Here is a 19,359-nt window from a genome sequence, read left to right as displayed (position 1 = left end):
ATCGAGTGACTAAGATATTGAATTATGTATATGACTGGTTTTGTTATTTCTATTATTATTATTATCATTATTATTATTATTTCAGGCAAATGTCCCAGGCTTCTAGACTGGCTGACTAGCGAATATTATTAAGTCTCCCGTGGCTCCGTGCTCCTTCCACTCAAGAGCCTGCACTTCACGCATTCCACGCACAAGATGGCGCCACCGCTGCATTCCTGCGAAGACGAGAGGTCAAGAGGACGACACTTGCTTTTTGTTTGTTTGTTTACTGTAATTGCTTAAAGTTGTGATCCCTCCAACTTGAATGCTCAGTTGTAACTATAGATAACTAGAATACGATGCTAGTCACGAAGAAGGGCTATGAAAAAATACAGAGCTGGTAGTATTGGCTGGATGAATCACTCTTGCGTGATAATCAAAGACGGTGAATAAAACCCACACTTGTAGACGAAGAATATAATTACCAAACAGTTTCGGTGGACACTGCCACCATCTTCAGTGGTCAAGATAGTGAGAGGGAGTGACATACTGACCATACAAGGGTTCCTTTTTATGCGTGTGTGTGTGGAAGGGTGGGGTAAAGGTGAGGTGGGGTGGGGTTTATTGTAAGCGGGGATTAACCCAAGGGGGATTTTGGGGGGGACATTACCGGACAGGTCAGGTGTAATTCCTATCTGACCTTACCTGTGTCGTAGTCCCTTCCTGCTATGACACAGGTAAGGTCAGATAGGAATTACACCTGACCTGTCCGGTAATGTCCCCCCCAAAATCCCCCTTGGGTTAATCCCCGCTTACAATAAACCCCACCCCACCTCACCTTTACCCCACCCTTCCACACACACACGCATAAAAAGGAACCCTTGTATGGTCAGTATGTCACTCCCTCTCACTATCTTGACCACTGAAGATGGTGGCAGTGTCCACCGAAACTGTTTGGTAATTATATTCTTCGTCTACATGTGTGGGTTTTATTCACCGGCTCGTAGTATTTTTTTCTTTTAACTAAGATACATGAAATAAGCTGCAAAAATACGAAAATACGAGCTTACTTAATGTAAATGAATTATAGTACGTTCAAGATGGAGGGAAGGCATTTTGTATTTTGTTTGTGATGTTATAGTGTCTCTCAGGATCCTAGGATCCTCTCTCGGCTGAACCAAATTGTCTGGCGTCAGCTGGAACATGATGCTAGAGTTATGTCGGTCGTGAGGGGGTTAATGGTGACGTTATTGACAGTCAGACTCCTATGACTCACTCAGTCGAATAAAATCGTCTGAGTCAGCTGAAATGGGATACTAGAGTTGTCCCAAGCACCAGAGGGTTAAGAATCTTAATCCCCTGAGTGATGCTTGTCCCGAGCATCACTCAGTGGTCAAGATAGTGAGAGGGAGTGACATACTGAATATACAAGGGTTCCTTTTTATGCGCGTGTGTGTGGAAGGGTGGGGTAAAAGTGAGGTGGGGGGGGGTAGATTGAAAGCGGGGATTAACCCAAGGGGGATTTTGGGGGGGACATTACCGGACAGGTCAGGTGTAATTCGTATCTGACCTTACCTGTGTCGCAGCAGGTAAGGTCAGATAGGAATTACACTTGACCTGTCCGGTAATGTCCCCCCCCAAAATCCCCCTTGGGTTAATCCCCGCTTACAATCTACCCCACCCCACCTCACCTATACCCCACCCTTTCACACACACACGCATAAAAAGGAACCCTTGAATGGTCAGTATGTCACTCCCTCTCACTAAGATTCTTAACCCTCTGGTGCTTGGGACAACTCTAGTATTCCATTCCAGCTGACAGACGATTTTGTTCGGCTGAGTGAGTCATAGGAGCCTGACAGTTAATACACTGTCACCATTAACCCCTGCATGACCGGCATAACTCTGGTATATCATGTTCCAGCTGACGCCAGACAATTTGGTTCAGCCGAGTGGGTCTGGGGCCTGGGGGGCACTAAATGAAAATATCCAAAAAATATTAAAGGGGGGGCTATATCAATTCTGCCACAGGAGGTATACCAAAATTGGACTTTTTAATAAAACCCCCTTCTCTCTCACTCCCTGTGTTTTGTATATGTCCCTCTCTGTGTGCCTGTGGTGTGTCTGCTCTCTGCCTGTGGTGTGTCTGTCCCACCCTCTGTGTGTGTGTGGTGTGTCTACTGTGTGAAGGTGGCTGTGTACGTGTCTTGTGTGTGTGTGTGTGTGGTGTGTCTACTGTGTGAAGGTGGCTGTGTACATGTCTTGTGTGTGTGTGTGCGGTGTGTCTACTGTGTGAAGGTGGCTGTGTACGTGTCTTGTGTCTCCTGTGTGAAGGTGGCTGTGTACGTGTCTTGTGTGTATGTATAGTAGTGTGTGTGTGCGTCTTGATGTGTGTATGTATGTAGTAGTGTGTGTGCGTCTTGATGTGTGTATGTATGTAGTAGTGTGTGTGCGTCTTGATGTGTGTATGTATGTAGCAGTGTGTGTGTAAGCTGAAGTGTAAGTAGGGGGCCTTGTGGTTTTAAGGAAAGCCTGCTACGCAAACTTCCCTCAGCCACATTTTAAAGAAACCTCTATCACACCGGGACTTGAACCCGGGTCTTCCTGATCAACAGGCCAGCACCATGCCGACCATGCTACCGCGGCCCCGAAGGTATTCCGGCTAAAACTTCTACTGTATTTTATTTCTTTACGTTACAAAAAATGGGAAACTGAGCAACATGCACAGACTAAACTAAATTGTCATGTACCTATTAATGTCGCTTTAGGAGGAGATATCTCGAAATTTCCTGAGCTACTTGGAATACCTAAGCCTGCAGTTTAATGCTAATCATGAACAAGTGCAATGGAAAGAATACAGAGCAGTTGCTACTTATATAAAGGGAGAAAGTAAAAACTGCAACTTAGACTGCTATCCAACGGCAGGACTTAAACGATTAACCATATATTACATAAACTTAACACACTGAGTGACACAGAAACTAAACATATGATACAAATTCTTTAATGAAACTTATAATGAGAGTACAAATGACAAAATATACACTGCACAGGAAGACAGTACAGTACTCATTGGTCATAGCTTCCGTGAGAACTGAGAATGAAAGCCTATCTGTTGTACCGATTTATAAACGTAAGAGATGAATCGCTAAATTTGATCCACAGTAAAAAATAATAATAATAATAATAATAACGAATACATAAAACAATAAAGACAAACCATATAGATTACATCTCCACCCTAAACTGACAAAAACCTGGCATCTCTCCACCTTGAATGCTGAGCTGTTTCTAGAGATAAAGACTAGATTATCATGCAAATCACAATGAAGATCTATGGGGAGGATGCAAAACCATAATACTGTCTTATTCTGCCACTTAGATACAGGAACTAAGCAGCAGAAGGACTAAAATTTGTCAAGGTGAGCCAACTACAATGACACAGATGAAGTCTGAGATTATATAATGTGTAATCATGAACTGATTGCATCATTCAATAAAGATTACAAAAGGAAAAGCTATCAAATCTGAAAGTGTAAGTACTATACAAGATATGATTAACCTTGTACATCCATATTCTGAGATATGCTTCCTATATCATAGCCTACACACAAATTCATCCCCCTAAACAGTAATGGTATATTCCTGCTGTCTCCCGACTTCCAATCAACTTATGAAACCTCTCTCCTAATTACAGTACAGTAATATGTTAATGAAGGCTGCTAGTAATTACCTTCAGTATGATAATTCTTATTTAAAGGTAGCAGCAATGGTTAATGAAGGATGTAAGGTATGCAGTCCTTCCAGTTCAGTATACTATATCTCCAATCAGGCTTTATCCAGTGTCTCTCCTACACATGTTTAAGAATGTCATATGGGACTCTAAGTTTGAAAAGTCTCTCCTATGCTGATTAACATAGTTTAAAGGTAACAAGAATGGCTTAATGAAGCCTGTCCCTAACCCCTTCAGTCCAAAAGCTCTCCTATCAACCTTTAATTACTTTCCTACTGAACAGGTTCCTGAAGGTTGTAATGTGACCCTTCCAGTGTGAAAAGTCTTACCCAAGCTGAATAACAGTCTTAAATTAGCAAGAATAAAGGCTAATCACTGGAGCAGTTTGTGCCCTGTAATCCAAAAGATGTAGTTATATTCTCATTTTACTATCTATTTCTACCACCAGACCATCATATCTAACTTGAGACAGACATATAGTACTGTATTAAAGGGATTAATGGAGGAAGAACAGGACTGAAGAGTATTGTATCGGTGCTGTAATAAGAAGGGGTAGGACTTTGGGCTATGTTTGGTGTCCACTGTTTAGTAACTCTGCAAGTGTATTCTGATCATTACTTGTTCTCTTTAACACAAGTTTGCCTAAGGAGTCTTTCGTACTGTACACATGGTGCTAAGAGGGACTCCTTCGTGTGGTGGGACTGATATAATCATGTGGCTTAACTACAGTACAAGGTAATACAAAATTATGTCCCTCACCTCCCTCTTTTCCCCCCAGACCAGTTTTGGCGCCAGCAGTCCACCAAATTCACATTCAGATAAGCTTACGGTTACTACTGCTGGTCCAGTACAACCTGCCAAATCCGAACATCCAATTTCCAAAATATTTTTTCATGATATAGAGGGGTGCTGATATCATGTCCTCACACATTCAAGGTATAACTGAAGACTGAGTTCTTTTGTGGACATGTTTAAGAGCAGATAATGTTACTAATGCAAGTGCTTCAGTTTACTTATTGTTCTCAATTGCCTTGACTACATTATTTGTTTCACAAGTCATTTCTCACAGCTGCCATTATGATTCCACTTTCCAAAATGTTCCATTTTGCATAAAGCCTTTGGACCTAGGCATTTTGGATCTGAAAGGTTGTACTGTACACCTACTACTACTGTTCTTCTTAGATGGATACAATAGTTTACATATCTATTATCATTATCATTGTGGTAGGTTGTGGCGACCATCATCCACTCTCTTGATGTAGTGCTGCCTACTCCTTCCTTAGTCTTTATCATTCTTTTTCTGTGCCTGCCCTCCTCTCTTCCTATTTCTCCCATCTTTCCTGTCACTTCTTATTGCTTTTCTTTCCTTTACATGTGGCTTTACATTGAGTGACAAGCCAAATGGTTTCCTGAAAGCCAGGAAACCATTTACGACGCTGGGTGGTAACCATATAACCAAACCATACGTGCTCCCTACGTGTCAACAAGTGGGTTGGTGGAGGCTTAGTGCCCCTCCCCGTAAAACAAATAACTCAAAGTCAAATGGCCACCCCTTGCGGGATTGTGGCGTCTGGCAATAGAAAGATAGATAGATAGATAAAAAATACAATCTCATCATACTTCTTTCACGGTGTAGGATCCTGTGGCTAGGCTAACCTAGTCCAATACATGTAAGGGTAGATGACCTGTCTACATCCCTTGGTGGTGTTTAAAAAAAAAAAAATCCAATTGCTTCTCGGGGACAAAGCCATGCATGGATGTCATTCTGACTGGGCGTTCTAACCCCTAGATGTCCTTTTCCGGTCGCATGCCCTTACTGGCACCAACCTGTGTCATTGTAGGGTATGGGGTATGATGTATAAAGTGCATGTATGGTAGTGAAGAGCAGGTAGTTATAAAAATGTTTGGCAGAGTATGCTGGCCTACCCTCTATGTTAGTGACACTGAAAAATGTCAAGGGGGAGCTCCAGCTCTCCCTATCACCAGCTTTTCCACCTTCCTTGAGAGTACAGTACTGCCCTCACAGGCTGGTACCATACTACAGCCTGCTCCCGATAATAATTATAATAATAATACATTATAATAAAGGACATGGTAATTGGAACTTGGAATGTAAGGGGAGCGAATGATGAGGTGAAAGAGAGAGAGATTGTCCGGGTGCTTGAGGGTGCGAAAGTGGATGTGGAATAACTGAAACAAAATGGAGAGGAGAAAGTGTGAGAGAATGGGAGTATGGATGGGGTATATGTGCAGAAGTAGGTGAGAATGAGAGGGCAAAGGAAGGAGTATATATAGTTGTGAGTAAAAGATGGAAGAGGAGCATAAGACAGTATGGATCAGTTGGGTCAAGGATTGTGTGGGTAAAGTTGAAAGTTGGAATACAAATGTGGGCGATTGTGTGTGTGTATGCACCAACGCAAGATCGTGCTAGAAGAGTGAGAGAAGAGTTCTGGACAAATGTAGAAGTGTGCATGGAAAAGTCTGGAAGGAATGACAGAGTGTTTTTGATTGGTGATATGAATGGTAAAGTTGGGAATGTGAAGGTGGATGGAATAGTTGGTGAGCGGGGTGTGCCTGCTGAGATAGATGAGAATGGCAGTGCGTTAGTGGACATTTGTGCCGGGAGGGGGTTGGTGATAGCCAATACCCTCTTCAGGCATAAAATGATCCACAGGTATACATGGCGAGTGATGAGAAGGGTGGGTGGTGAACTGAATGAAAGGAAGGCAATGATTGATTATGTGTGTGTGGATGAAAGGATGCGAAGATGTGTAAAGGATGCAAGAGTGTATAGAGGCTGGGGGAGTGGACTTTCTGACCACTACTTGGTGGTGGCCAGAATTAGGATTCAAGTAAGATGGAGGAATAGAAGAAGGGAAAGACGAGAGGAAGGAGTAGTTGCAAGTTGAGTGGAAAGGTTACAAGAGGATGAGAAAAAGGCAGAGTATAAGAGAGAAGTGGAGGAACGATTGGGCAAATATGAATTGGAGCAGATGGGAGACGTGGAAGGTGTGTGTAGGATATTTACAGAAGAAATATGTGCAGCATGTGATGTGGTGTGTGGAAGGAAGAGAAGACGGAGGGGGGTGCAAGGAACGGCGTGGTGGACTGAAGAGGTGAGACAGGCTGTGGCACAAAAGAAGAAAGCATACAATGAATGGATGAGAAATAGGGGCGTGGAAGAAGTTGAGAGGCGGAAGAGAGAGTTATATGTAGAAAGAAAGAAAGAGGTTAAAAGATTAGTAAGAGAGAGTAAGAAGAGAGTGGATGAGGAATTTGGAAGGAATTTGAGTGTAAAGTGGAGGGACTGTAAGAAAATGTTCTGGAAAGAGGTGTAAACAGTAAGACAGGGTGGAAGTGAAGTTAGCAGAGGAGTGAAAGATAAAAATGGTAGATTACTAGTGGAGAAGGGAGAAAAAGTGAGCAGATGGAGAGAACACTTTAAGGAATTGTTGAACATAGAGGATGGAAGTAATGCGAGTATAAGTGGCTGGGGAAATGGCTGGGAGGAGGAGTGAGGTGAGAAGACAGGAAGAAATCAGTAGGATAGAAGTTGTGGAAGCAATGAAGAAAGTTAAATCGGGGAAAGCCCCAGGAATTGATGGAGAGTGTGGTGAAATGCTGAAGCATGGGGGAGAGATAGTAGTAGAATGGATGTGGAAGATGTGCAGATTGGCCTGGGAGGAAGGTAGAGTCCCGGAGGATTGGAAGTCAGGTATAATTATTCCCTTCTACAAAGGAAAAGGGGAAAAAGAAGTGTGTGGTAATCAAAGGGGCATTTGTCTTCTTAGTATAATAGGAAAAGTGTATGGTAGGATACTTATTGACAGAGTTAGAGAAAGAACAGAGAAATTAGTTGGAGAAGAACAGGGAGGCTTTAGGAAGGGAAGAGGTTGTGTAGATCAGATATTCATTCTTAGATCTTGAGTGGAAAAGTTTCTAGAGAAGGGAAAGAAGTTGTATGCGGCTTTCATGGATTTGGAGAAAGAATATGACAGGGTGGATAGACAAGGATTGTGGAAAGCGTTAAGAATATATGGAGTAGATGGGAAGTTGTTGAATGCTGTGAAGAGTATGTACGATGGTGCGAAGGCTGCAGTGCGTGTGGATGGTGAACTAAGTGAATTTTTCCTCTTTGAAAGTTGGGTTGAAACAGGGATGTGTCATGTCTCCATGGTTGTTCAATCTGTACATGGATGGGGTAATAAAAGAGGTACAAGGTAGGGTAGTGGATGTTGGAGTGGCCCTGGTGAGAGATGGTAGTGTTTGGAAACTCCCTGTACTGTTGTTTGCAAATGATACTGTGTTGTTGAGTGAAGACGAAGGAGAGCTGCAAGGCTTGGTGGATGAGTTTGGGAGAGTGTGTAAGAAACGGAATCTAAAGGTGAATGTAGGGAAGAGTAAAGTGATGGTCTTTGAGAGAGGTGAAGTCAGTGAATGTACAGCGAGGTTGGATGGTGAGGAATTGGAAAATGTGAGTACGTTTAAGTACTTGGATAGTGTGATGAGTAAGGATGGAGGTTTGGAGGGTGAAGTGCTTGAAAGGGTACAGCAGGGAAGAAAGGTTGCTGGTTCTTTGAAAGCAGTGATAAGAAACAGGGAAGTGAGCATGGAAGTGAAAAAGTTACTACATGACAGTATTGTGATACCAACTCTAACGTATGGAAGTGAAGCTTGGACGTTGTTGGAAGGACACAAGCCAAGAGTGAGAGCAGTGGAAATGAGTTATTTAAGAGAAGCCTGTGGAGTCACATGGAGAGACAGGCTGACGAATGAGGATATAAAGGAGCGTTGTGGTGTGGATGTGGATGTGATAGGAAGCGTTATGAGAACACACTGAGGCGGTTTGGCTATGTGGAGAGGATGGAGGGTGAAAGACTGACGAAGAGAGTGTATGTGAGTGAGGTGGAGGAAGAGGGAGGGGGAGGCCGAGGATGAGATGGAGGGATGGGATGGAGAGGTATATGAGAGAGGGGGGTGTGAGTTGGGAGCAGGGCAGTGAAATGGCGGGGGACAGGGCGACTTGGAGGCGATTTGTTTGTGGCCACCCCAAACGGGATTGAGGCGTCTGGCAATAGATAGAGATAGATAGAAGATTAAATAACTAAAGCTAACACTGATTTGAACTAATACACATCTGGTCCACAGGTCGTGCTGGAGTCTGCTGCCTTGACGCTGCTTCCTTGCCACACTTGTCATACCCTGCTGAAGTTTGGTCTGCCCTGCCGTGAGAAGCCTGACGGTGGTGTGGTGTCTTCCCCTACTCTGAGATGCCTGGTGGTGGTGGTGGTGGTGGTGGCGGCGGAGGCGGCGGTGGAAGCGGCGGCGGAGGCGGCGGTGGAAGCGGCGGCGGCAGGGTGTCGTGTCTTCCCCAGCCGTGAGATGACTTGCTGCTGCTGCTGGTGATCTGCCCTGACCTGCCGAGAGAAGCCCGGTGGTGATGGTGTGATCTGCCTTGCAAGTCGGGTCGCTCCCCTCCAGGATGTTCTGTGGACAAATGCTACTTTTGAATGCATATTTTATATTGCTGTCTCTGTTAATGTATTCTATACTGAAGTGTTAATAATGAAAACTTAAATTTTCTGTCTTGTTTCATTACCTTTTAAACTGCGGCTTTGACTTAATATAGGTGATAAGTATATTGCGCTCTGCAGTCTTGTGTGTTCTGGTGACGGCTTTTGTGATGAGCTAAGACATTCTGATCGCTTCACCAAATTGCTACTCAGCCTTGTGATCGTGGACATAAAGATTATACAATACAATGATATACAGCTAAGCATAAAAAAGGTTATGGGAATTCTCCACCATGCAATCAATGGACCTAAATTAAAGCCTATATTATAAAGCTAAGCCTGAAGAGGGTTGTGGGAAGTAGATAATGATGCAGGGTACACACTGGTAATGTTCACTGAGCCGTGCCCGCAACACACAAGAACTGGGTGGCGTAATATATGGACCACCTTGTATAATGAGAGGCCGTAAGTGTGTGCTGACTCACAAACTTGCCATCAATGCCCCGTCATAACTATTACTGTGTCTTGTAGGAAGCACAAAGAAAACAGGCCACAGAATACCTCCTTGTCTCTTGTTCCTCCTACACAAACATACACGCCTTTCACTTTAACTTGACACAGAGTTTCATTTAAAGCATATGAGAATGTCATGCAGATCAGTAGCAGAAACAGCCAATACTACAGCCCAACATCCTTTCCACGGCACTCATTCGTGACTACCATCATATTCTAGTGATAACTATCGCTACTACTCGGCAAACCGTATGGAAACTATAAGCTATCTGTCTATCCATCTATCTATAGCCAGACGACTTAATCCCGTAAGAGGTGGCCACAAACAAGTCTCCTCTATGCCACCCTGTCCCCTGTCATTCTGCATCACTCCCCCTAATTCACACACACCCTCTCTCATATACATCCCAACTCCATCCTCCACTTATAAGTAATACAGTAAAACAACCGTGAATTACTGCCGCACAAGCTGAGCCGTAATCTTATCCAACACAAACACGAAGGAGCTTTAAAGAACAGAAAACAATACCTTGATAGCAGAAGACACTAAGACCACAAGTACTGACAGCCTACACCAAGAAACATAACTAATTTCAGTCAGAGACCAAGTGAATATGAGAGGCACACAGTTCATCACTTCAGCTCAAGATCCGTCCCACCTTTGTAACCTTATGTTGCATCATCCTCTCCACAAAGAAACAAAATCGAACAACCGCCCAACACTACACAGATTATCTTAGCAACATATCCCCTCCTCCACCCGACCCTACACTTCCCAGACACATACATAAACTCACAAACACCCCAGTCAGCCAAAACTTTCTGCCAAACACATACATAAACACACAGACACCCCAGCCAGCCAAAACTTTCTATACCAAACACATACATAAACACGCAGACACCCCAGCCAGCCAAAACTTTCTACCAAACAGCATCCTTCATGTGCCACCACCAGGCATACACCCTTCAGACACTACCGAACCCAGAGACACGAGCACACCAACCTTCCCTGCTATAATACTAACACAAAATATAACACACATACAATCCCCTGTGCTCATACTGCAAAGTGGCACCCCCACACCACAGCACACCCACTCACTTCCTGCACCACACCACCACAACACAGACAGTCCTTCAACATAGCACTGGGTTCACATCCAGAGGAGCCTAAGATGTAACAAGACCAACAACAACAACTCAGGCCAAGTAAGAGTGAAACGAGTATAGTTACGAAAGGAAAATTATTTCGAGTTATTTTGTAAGCGCTTCGGGTACATAAAGTTACAAGGCCGCAGGGAACGAACTGCATACCGAGGGTTATAATACTGTGGCGGCTTAGGGGGCTTTATACCACCTTTTCTTCAGTGATTTATTGTTCAAGCGAGTGAGCGTACAGAGCAAGCGAGCGAGAACACTATGTGACATGGTATAATAGGGTGGCAGAAAACAGCGCCAAGACTGTGTTGTCTAGGGAACTATTAAAGCCACAACGGATCTATGGACATCATTAGAAACCTAGTAAAAAAATAACAGGAGTTACTTGAGGGACTTTTCTCAAAATTTGCCGAGCCAGTTCTGATCAAAGGAAAATAAAAGTACCAAACTGAGCACCAGAACCGAGTTATTCTAGAAGTTAAAAGCTACTGCAGATCTGTTCAGACAGCTGGAAAGCTTATGAAGAAGCAATTGGTACTACTTAAGTTAAATAGACTTAGCTTTTAACATCAAGCAAGATGGATGGATGGATGGATGGATGTGGAATCGTGGATGCTTGGACCGATGGTAGAGTTCCTGCTGTTTCGTCCTTCCACCTGCCGACAAAAATCATCATCAATATCCTCCTCCTCATCATCATCATAGCTGTCGTCGTCATTATCATCATCATCATTATATACACCGTCATTCTCATTATCATTACCATTCTCATCATCATCATCATCATCATCATCAATATCATATTATCATTATCACCTACCTATCTATCTATTTATCTATATCTGTTTATCTATAGCCAGACGCCTTAATCCCGTAAGGGGTGACCACAAGCAAATCGCCTTCATGATGTACTGTCCTCTACCATTTAGCTCAAGTATCGCACTCATATGTTTCTACTCTTTCCCTCCATCTCATCGTCGGTCTCCCCCTCCCCCTCTACCCTTCCAACTCTACCCTTCCAAGTGCACTCTTCTAGTCATTTTCTTATTCGCCATCCTCTCCACATGGCCAAACCACCTCGAAGTGTTTCTCTTAACGCTTTCAGTCTCATCCACATCAGCATCACAACGCTCCTTCATCTGCCCATTTGTCTGTCTGTCTCTCTATGAGACTCCACATGCTCCTCTCAAGTAGCTCATTTCCACCGCTCTCACTCTTGACTTGTGTCCTTCCAGCAAGATCCAAGCTTCACTTCCATACTTTAAAGTGGGAATCACAGCATGCAGTGCCCTTTTTTTTCATACTTTCATCCTCAGTTCCCTCTTCCTAATCACAGCTTTTTAGAGAACAAGCAACCCTCCTTCCCTGACGTATCATTTCAGTCACTTCATCCTCTAATCTTCCATCCTTATTCATCACATTACATAAATACTTAAATGCACTCATATTCTTCCATTTCCTGGCTATGCAGCCTCACTGTGCATTCTGTAACCTCATACGTTGAGAGGTTAAAGCATCACCACCATCAGCATCAACATCATTATCACCATCAATATCATCACTATCAGCCTGTGACACACCACTGCATGATAAGGACCCTCTCACCTTTCTCCACTCTGATCCATTGATTGTTAACTTGTTCCGTCCTTGCTCGGTAGATCTGCATCATATGATCTCTCCATCTTGTCTCTTCTGTGAAAGACGTGACACGAGGTGTGTGTGTGGAGTTACCTGAAAACAATATCAGAATTACTAGATGCGGGAGCTTCAGGCCCCTTAGGTTAATCTCCTTGGTTTGGTATGGTGTCGTGTGGTGGTGGGGGATTGTGTGGTGTGGTGTGGGGAGGATTGTGTGGTCAGGTGTGGTGTGATGTGGGAGGGTGGTTGTGTGTGGTGTGGTGTGTGAGGGTGATTTTCTGTGGTGTGGTGTGGTGTGGTGTAGGAGGAGGATTTTTTGTAGTTTGGTGTGGTGTGGGAGGGTGGTTTTGTGTGGTGTGGTGTGGGAGGGCAGTTATGGATGGTGTGGTGGGGGAGGAGGATTTTTTGTGGTGTGGTGTGGTGTGGGAGGGCGGTTATGTGTGGTGTTGTGTGGTAGGGGAGGAGGATTTTTGGTGGTGCGGTGTGGGAGGGTGATTTTGTGTGGTGTGGGAGTGTGGATTTCGTGTCGTGTAGAGTGAGAGACTGGTATGGTGTGGTGTGATACGGTGTGGGAGGGTGGTATGGTATGGTGTGGTGTGAGAGGGTGATGGTGTGTGACAATGTGTGGAACGTAACTTGGCTTAACTATAATCTCTAAAGCCTATATGAGTACAACATCTCTCATCCGAAAATGGTTAGTGAGAAGCAGACGGTCAGGGCCGGTCCTAGAGCTACTGTGATAAAATGTAGAAAATCATGTGTTGTATCCTTAAAATAAAAAAGAATATGTGAGGTTAATTCTTACCTTTAAATAAAGACCAAAATATATGTATTACTTCACTCATATTCATCCACTTCCTAACGATACATAAAGAGACGTTGATCAGTGCATTATGGAACCCTGTGCTGTGATTTATGGGATGTAATAAGCTTTTCAGAATATTGCGTAAGTGTCTCGTAATTGTATAGGTAAAAGGTCCTATATTCTTGGCCTAATATTTACACTTGAAATAAAACTATGAATGTGTGGAAATAATTCTGCCATTTGAATAACTATGGTATCATCAACCAAGATATACATACACGAACAGAAGCAAGCACACACACACACACACACACACACACACACACACACACACACACACACACACACACACATGCCCAGTCACCAAAACACGAAGTTAAACAGAAAGGAATGGGAGAGGTGACTCAGCCAATGACTTGAAGATCGTCGTCATCATCATCGTCGTCGTCGTCATCGTCGTCGTCGTCTTCGTTGTCGTAATCATCACCATCATCATCTTCTTCGTCGTCATCATCATCATCGTCAGCAGCAGCAGCATGTCATCACCATCCCAACACTGTAAAAAATGTAGTACAGAAGTTATATCAATATCATCACCATTATCATCAAATACATCACTATCATATAACCATATTCTAGAGTTTGCATCAACATCATCAGCAGCAGCAGCATCAACATCATCAGCAGCAACATCCGTCTTCATCATCATCATTATCATCATCAGCCTGTGACACACCACTGCAGGATAAGGACCCCTCTCACCTGTCTCCACTCCGATCCTTTGGTTGTTAACTCGTTCCGTCCCTGCTCGGTGGATCTGCGAGTATCATCTCTATCTTGTTCTCTGTGTGCCTCATCCTCTCACTCCGTCTCTGGTCTGCCATTTAGTTACGCTGGCTGTCCATGTGTTACCTGCTCTATGGAAGACGTGACCTAAGGACTGCGTGTGGACTGACCTGTAAACAGGAGGACAAATATAAGTGTGTTGCAGCATCACTACTATACCCTGTTCACTCTAACTTGGCGTAAAATTGCAATCTCTTTCTTAAATTTTGCGTTGTGACAAGGGGTTAACACTAGAATGGTGCTAGTCACGAAGAAGTGGTATGGAAATGATGTAGAGCTGTAAGTTTAATTCTTTCACTGAACTACCGGAAATAAGCTGCAAAAAAAACGACTATCTCGGCCTTGGTAAAATGAAGGAACACCACCACAATATACGCGTACGTGTGTGTGTGTGTGTGTGTGTGTGTGTGTGTGTGTGTGTGTGTGGTGCGAGGTGCCTGTGTGTTACCATGGTAACCTCCCGACACCATCACAGTTACATACACACATTTCCCCACCAGCAAGTTCCATTAGAGAGTACTATGTGTGTGTGTGTGTGTGTGTGTGTGTGTGTGTGTGTGTGTGTGTGTGTGTGTGTGTGTGTGTGTGTGTGTGTGTGTGTGTGTGTGTGTATGCGCTTCAGGACAAAATAACTTACATACAATATTTTTTTTCCATCACATTGTCCCTCTGAAATATGAATCGCACTTATCAGTTTACATTCAGGTCCCAAACTGTACTGTTGGCTGGACAGGGACAAGGGAGCAGGCAAACCTAGTCCACCAGTCTGATCGGCACGAGAATCAACAGGACGACACTCACACTGCTATTTCACTGGTGCTGAGACACCAAGATTGAGGCAGTACAAGGCAGAGTTGCCGTGAATTGCACACTGGTTGTGACGTCATTATTGCACACGGTTTCGTTTAGTAACCAGGATGACAGAGGATGTATTGTTGGTATAACTACCATAAAATTTGGTATACTGTGAATACTGGAAGAGAGGGTATAATATTATTAATGATGTCAGACCTATTATGATTCAAGTGTAAGGACGTTAAATGATTAAGAGAGTTAATAAGTCAGCAAATGTTGATTAATAACAAGACAGGAGACAAGTAAGTTTATCCACATCCAAGTTTTCTAGTATATCAAGAGTACACGATTTACAACATTGTTTCGGTATTTCTTTAATATTACAAAGTAAGTGTGCACTGCTAATGGTTGGCACGAGTCTTGTAAATAATATATATATTTTTTTAATTATATAGCCGGGTGCGTAGAGGTAGACTGTTCAACGACGTATTCTCCCTTGTTTTAAATGACAGTATTATAGACAAACGCTACATATTCGTTGGTTTAATCATGACAAAATTCCTCGTATTCCTACAAAATAACGTGAACAATTAGTGTGGAAAAAATTCCACACTAGTGTGGAATGACGTCCGCCTGCCCACATCCATGCTCGTCGTTCATTTGTTTTTCCACATTAGCAGACGATTTTCCACAAAACGGCAGCACTGGACTACAAGGCCTCCTCATCTCCCTCACACTAACATCCCCCTTGTCTCATCAGAATTACGTCTAGTAGCCTTATAGATATTATTTCTTTGGGCCATGATACTTCCTGGCTGTCAGTGAGATATCCTTGTGTCCTAATGTAGTCACCTTAATGGCTAAAAACAGCAAATAGCCAACACTTGCCTCAGGGGAATGATGCAGCAGCAACACACACACACCCTCGTCCTTCCACTGTCATACGGCCACTAGCAAAAGTAGCCAAGTAGCGACGCCCACCAAGACGAGAAACATGTCCAGCTACATTTACAACCACTAGATGGTTCCCGGGCCCTCTCATGGTAGGGGCAACTCTAGTATTTTATTCCAGGTACTGTTGGGCGATGACATTCAGCTGAGAGTGAGTCATACTACTATAAGAGTGTTAATGCTGTCTCTATTAACTCTCATGATCATACAGGTCTACCAGCCCTACCCAAAAATAAATTGTGTGTGTGTGTGTGTGTGTGTGTGTGTGTGTGTGTGTGTGTGTGTGTGTGTGTGTGTGTGTGTCTATGTGTTTTGTGTGTGTGGTGTGAGGTGCCTGTGTGTTACCATGGCAACCTCCCGATACCATCACAGTTACATACACACATTTCCTCACCAGCAAGTTCCACTAGAGAGTACTGTGTGTGTGTGTGTGTGTGTGTGTGTGTGTGTGTGTGTGAGTGGGTGGGTGAATGTGTTGTGTGTGGAGGGTGGGGGGTGGGGGTGAATGGTTTGATGTGGTTGCTGTGTGTGTGTGTGTGTGTGTGTGTGTGTGTGTGTGTGTGTGTGTGTGTGTGTGTGTGTGTGTGTGTGTGTGTGTGTGTGTGTGTGGTGTTGTCTATGTGTACCAGGTGACCGTGTGTGTGTGTCCGGCAGGGACACTGCGTGTGGATGCATTGTAGAGCTCATAGTGAACCTGTTTGAATGAAGGTTTGGGTATGCATATCAGTAAATGTGCATATATGTGTGTGTGTGTGTGTGTGTGTGTGTGTGTGTGTGTGTGTGTGTGTGTGTGTGTGTGTGTGTGTGTGTGTGTGTGTGTGTCCATATGAGTATTCATAAATGTGTGTGCATCAGTGTGTGTACTCATCAGTGTGTGCATCAGTGTGTGTATGCATCAGCGTCTGTGTGTATCAGTGTGTGCATACATTGCCGTGTGCGTGTATCAGTGTCTTAATGCATCAATGCGTGCGTGCATCCATGTGTGTGCATCGGTGTATTTGTGCCAGCGTGTGTGCGTGCATCACTGTGTACGTGCAACAATGCCTGCATGAATCAGTATGTGTGTATTGAAACATATGTGGGTGCATCAATATATATGTACTACCATGTGCTTGCTTGCTTCCACGAGCATAAACTTTGTAAATATAGGTAAATTAAGTGCGCCTTCGTGCATTCCCTGTATGTATGTATGTATGCATGTATATATGTGTGTGTGCAGGTGCGTACATGTGTGCACTTGGGTGTGCGTCTGAGTATATGTGTGTGTTTTGTGTTTGTGTGTGTTTTTTGAGCAGATGCATGTGTACGTGAATGCACTTACAGCAGATTTATGACTACAGAACTAAGGTTATTTTTGCCAACACGTTCTTACCCTAAAATACAAGCCTCAGTAGTCACTTTATATTCAGGTTCTGATCTGTACTGCTGCGTGGACAGAGACAAGGGGGAAACAAACCATGTCCACCAATTTGATCGGCACGAGAATCCACAGGACGATACTCACTTATTTCACTGGTGCTGAGACGCCAGAACTGAGATGCTGCTCGGCTCCCTTCCCTCACACACTGCCCCCTTGTCTCATCAAACTTACGTGTATTACCTTTATTTTTTACTTGTCTTTGGCCTATGATACATCCTGGCTGTCAGCAAGATATCCTTGTGTCCTAATGTAATTACCTTAATGACTAAAAACAGCAAAATCTAACGCTTACCTCAGGAGACTGAGTCAACGCCCCCTTACCTTCCCATCTCCTTTACTCACTGATACCTTCTTCGTCTCACCGACAAATACACATGTTACCCATATTTTTTACATGTCTTTAGCTTATAACACTTCCTGGCTGCCACTAATATATCTTTGTGTCCCAGTATAATCCTCTGAATGGTTAATAACAGCAAATTCCAACACGTACCCACAAGAAAGCGCCGACGTTCCCTCTCCCTCTCGTCGTCCGGCGGCCACTGACTGACAGAGGCAAGCAGCGAGTCCTACCAAGCTTAGAATCTTTGCTTAGCTACTCTTATAGCCAAAAGATGGTATGGTGACCCTCTCATGACAGGGATTACTCAAGTGTTCCATCCCAGCTAATCCTAGACGCTTTGATCCACCTGAGAGTAAAGCATAGGAAACAGAGAGTGATCGTACTGGCATAATTTACAATGTTATTATTGGAATATTCTCCCTTCCTTATATTGCTGAAGTCAGAAGGTTTTATTCAGCTGAGAGTGGGTTGTAGGAGTCTTGTGTGTAAAAGAGAGCACGTGTAAGGACGATAGCAATCAGAATCAGCAATAAAGTACTGTATCATTACTAAAAATTTACATGCATTAGATATCTGTTACGTATAGCACAAGTTGAAGGTTCAGATAAAAGCAGAGATATAAATTTGTGCTTTCTCTCTCTCTCGTTTTATCTTTCTCTTGCCACACCCTCTCCTCGTGTCTTCCCTTTAGCTGCCTCAGATGGGTAAGGGCTGTCTCCAGCTTATAATGCTCGCACACTTCATGCTCCACTTATTGCATTCACTTTAATAATAATAATAATAATAATAATAATAATGATAAACACATCTTTCAACTTGTATTTTTTGGATTCCCTATCGGACGATAATTATAAATATAAGAAAACTCATGTTTCAGGGGAAAGTAAAGGAACTGAAGCATTAAATTTAGTTAACTTTCCTCCCCTCTTTCTTCCTCGTCAGTATAATATTTCTCGATAAGAGAAAAAGAGCAGCGAATAAAAGCAAAAAGAACAGAGAATGAGATAAAGAGCAGGGACTGAAACAAAGCGCATTAAGGCAGAATGGGGCCAGAAAAAGTGAAAAAAACGAAGAGCGAAAAAAAGAACACAGGGTAACAGTAATATAGGCTTAGATACGTAGTTCGGAGGCTGATGAGGACTATGAGGAGTGCTACAGTATAAGAAGACGAGACTACGTGGTTCAGAGGCTGATGAAGGCTATGAGAAGACCATGAATGATTTGAGAGAGTTGTCATTGTATAATCAGACAGGACGTGTACAACTCTCAATATTGTGTGTGTAATCAGCAGAAAAAAGCCTTGCACGAGGGAGGTCGGAAGCTACAAACGTGCTATTGACAGATCACCAACAGGAGGAGTGTAATAGATTATAAACGACGCCTAGCTAGATGCATGCGTGTCTCGCCCGCTCGCTCCTCAGCTCTCACTCTGTGACTCCCTGCCTTCATCAAAGCTGCCTAACGACTTTTTCGGCATGTGCTACCCACCCACTCATCACCTCATTAAATAAACTTCACCCATTCATCACCTCATTAATAAACTTCACCCACATCATTCCTCCTACCTCTTTTCCTGTCTTCTTCTAATTTCTCTGTTATTACTAACCCTTGCTCTTTTGTGAATTCGGAGATACTTCCTGGACCCCCCATTACCTTGTTCGG

At 43.5% G+C, this 19,359-nt stretch overlaps 1 protein-coding gene across 1 annotated transcript in view; it reads left to right on the top strand.

Annotated features, from left to right (window-relative positions):
- LOC145410957 (PDF receptor-like) overlaps positions 1-19,359 on the top strand; it is a 131,794-nt gene that overhangs the window by 22,172 nt on the left and 90,263 nt on the right. The gene's annotated exons all lie outside the window — the stretch shown is intronic.

The sequence above is a fragment of the Coenobita brevimanus genome, chromosome 87 (genome assembly GCF_032717465.1).
Source record: "Coenobita brevimanus isolate Jiangsu-jjx chromosome 87, ASM3271746v2, whole genome shotgun sequence".
Lineage (NCBI taxonomy): Eukaryota > Metazoa > Arthropoda > Malacostraca > Decapoda > Coenobitidae > Coenobita > Coenobita brevimanus.
The sequence above is the reverse complement of the archived record's forward strand: the minus strand, read 5'-3'. Positions and strand labels throughout refer to the sequence as shown.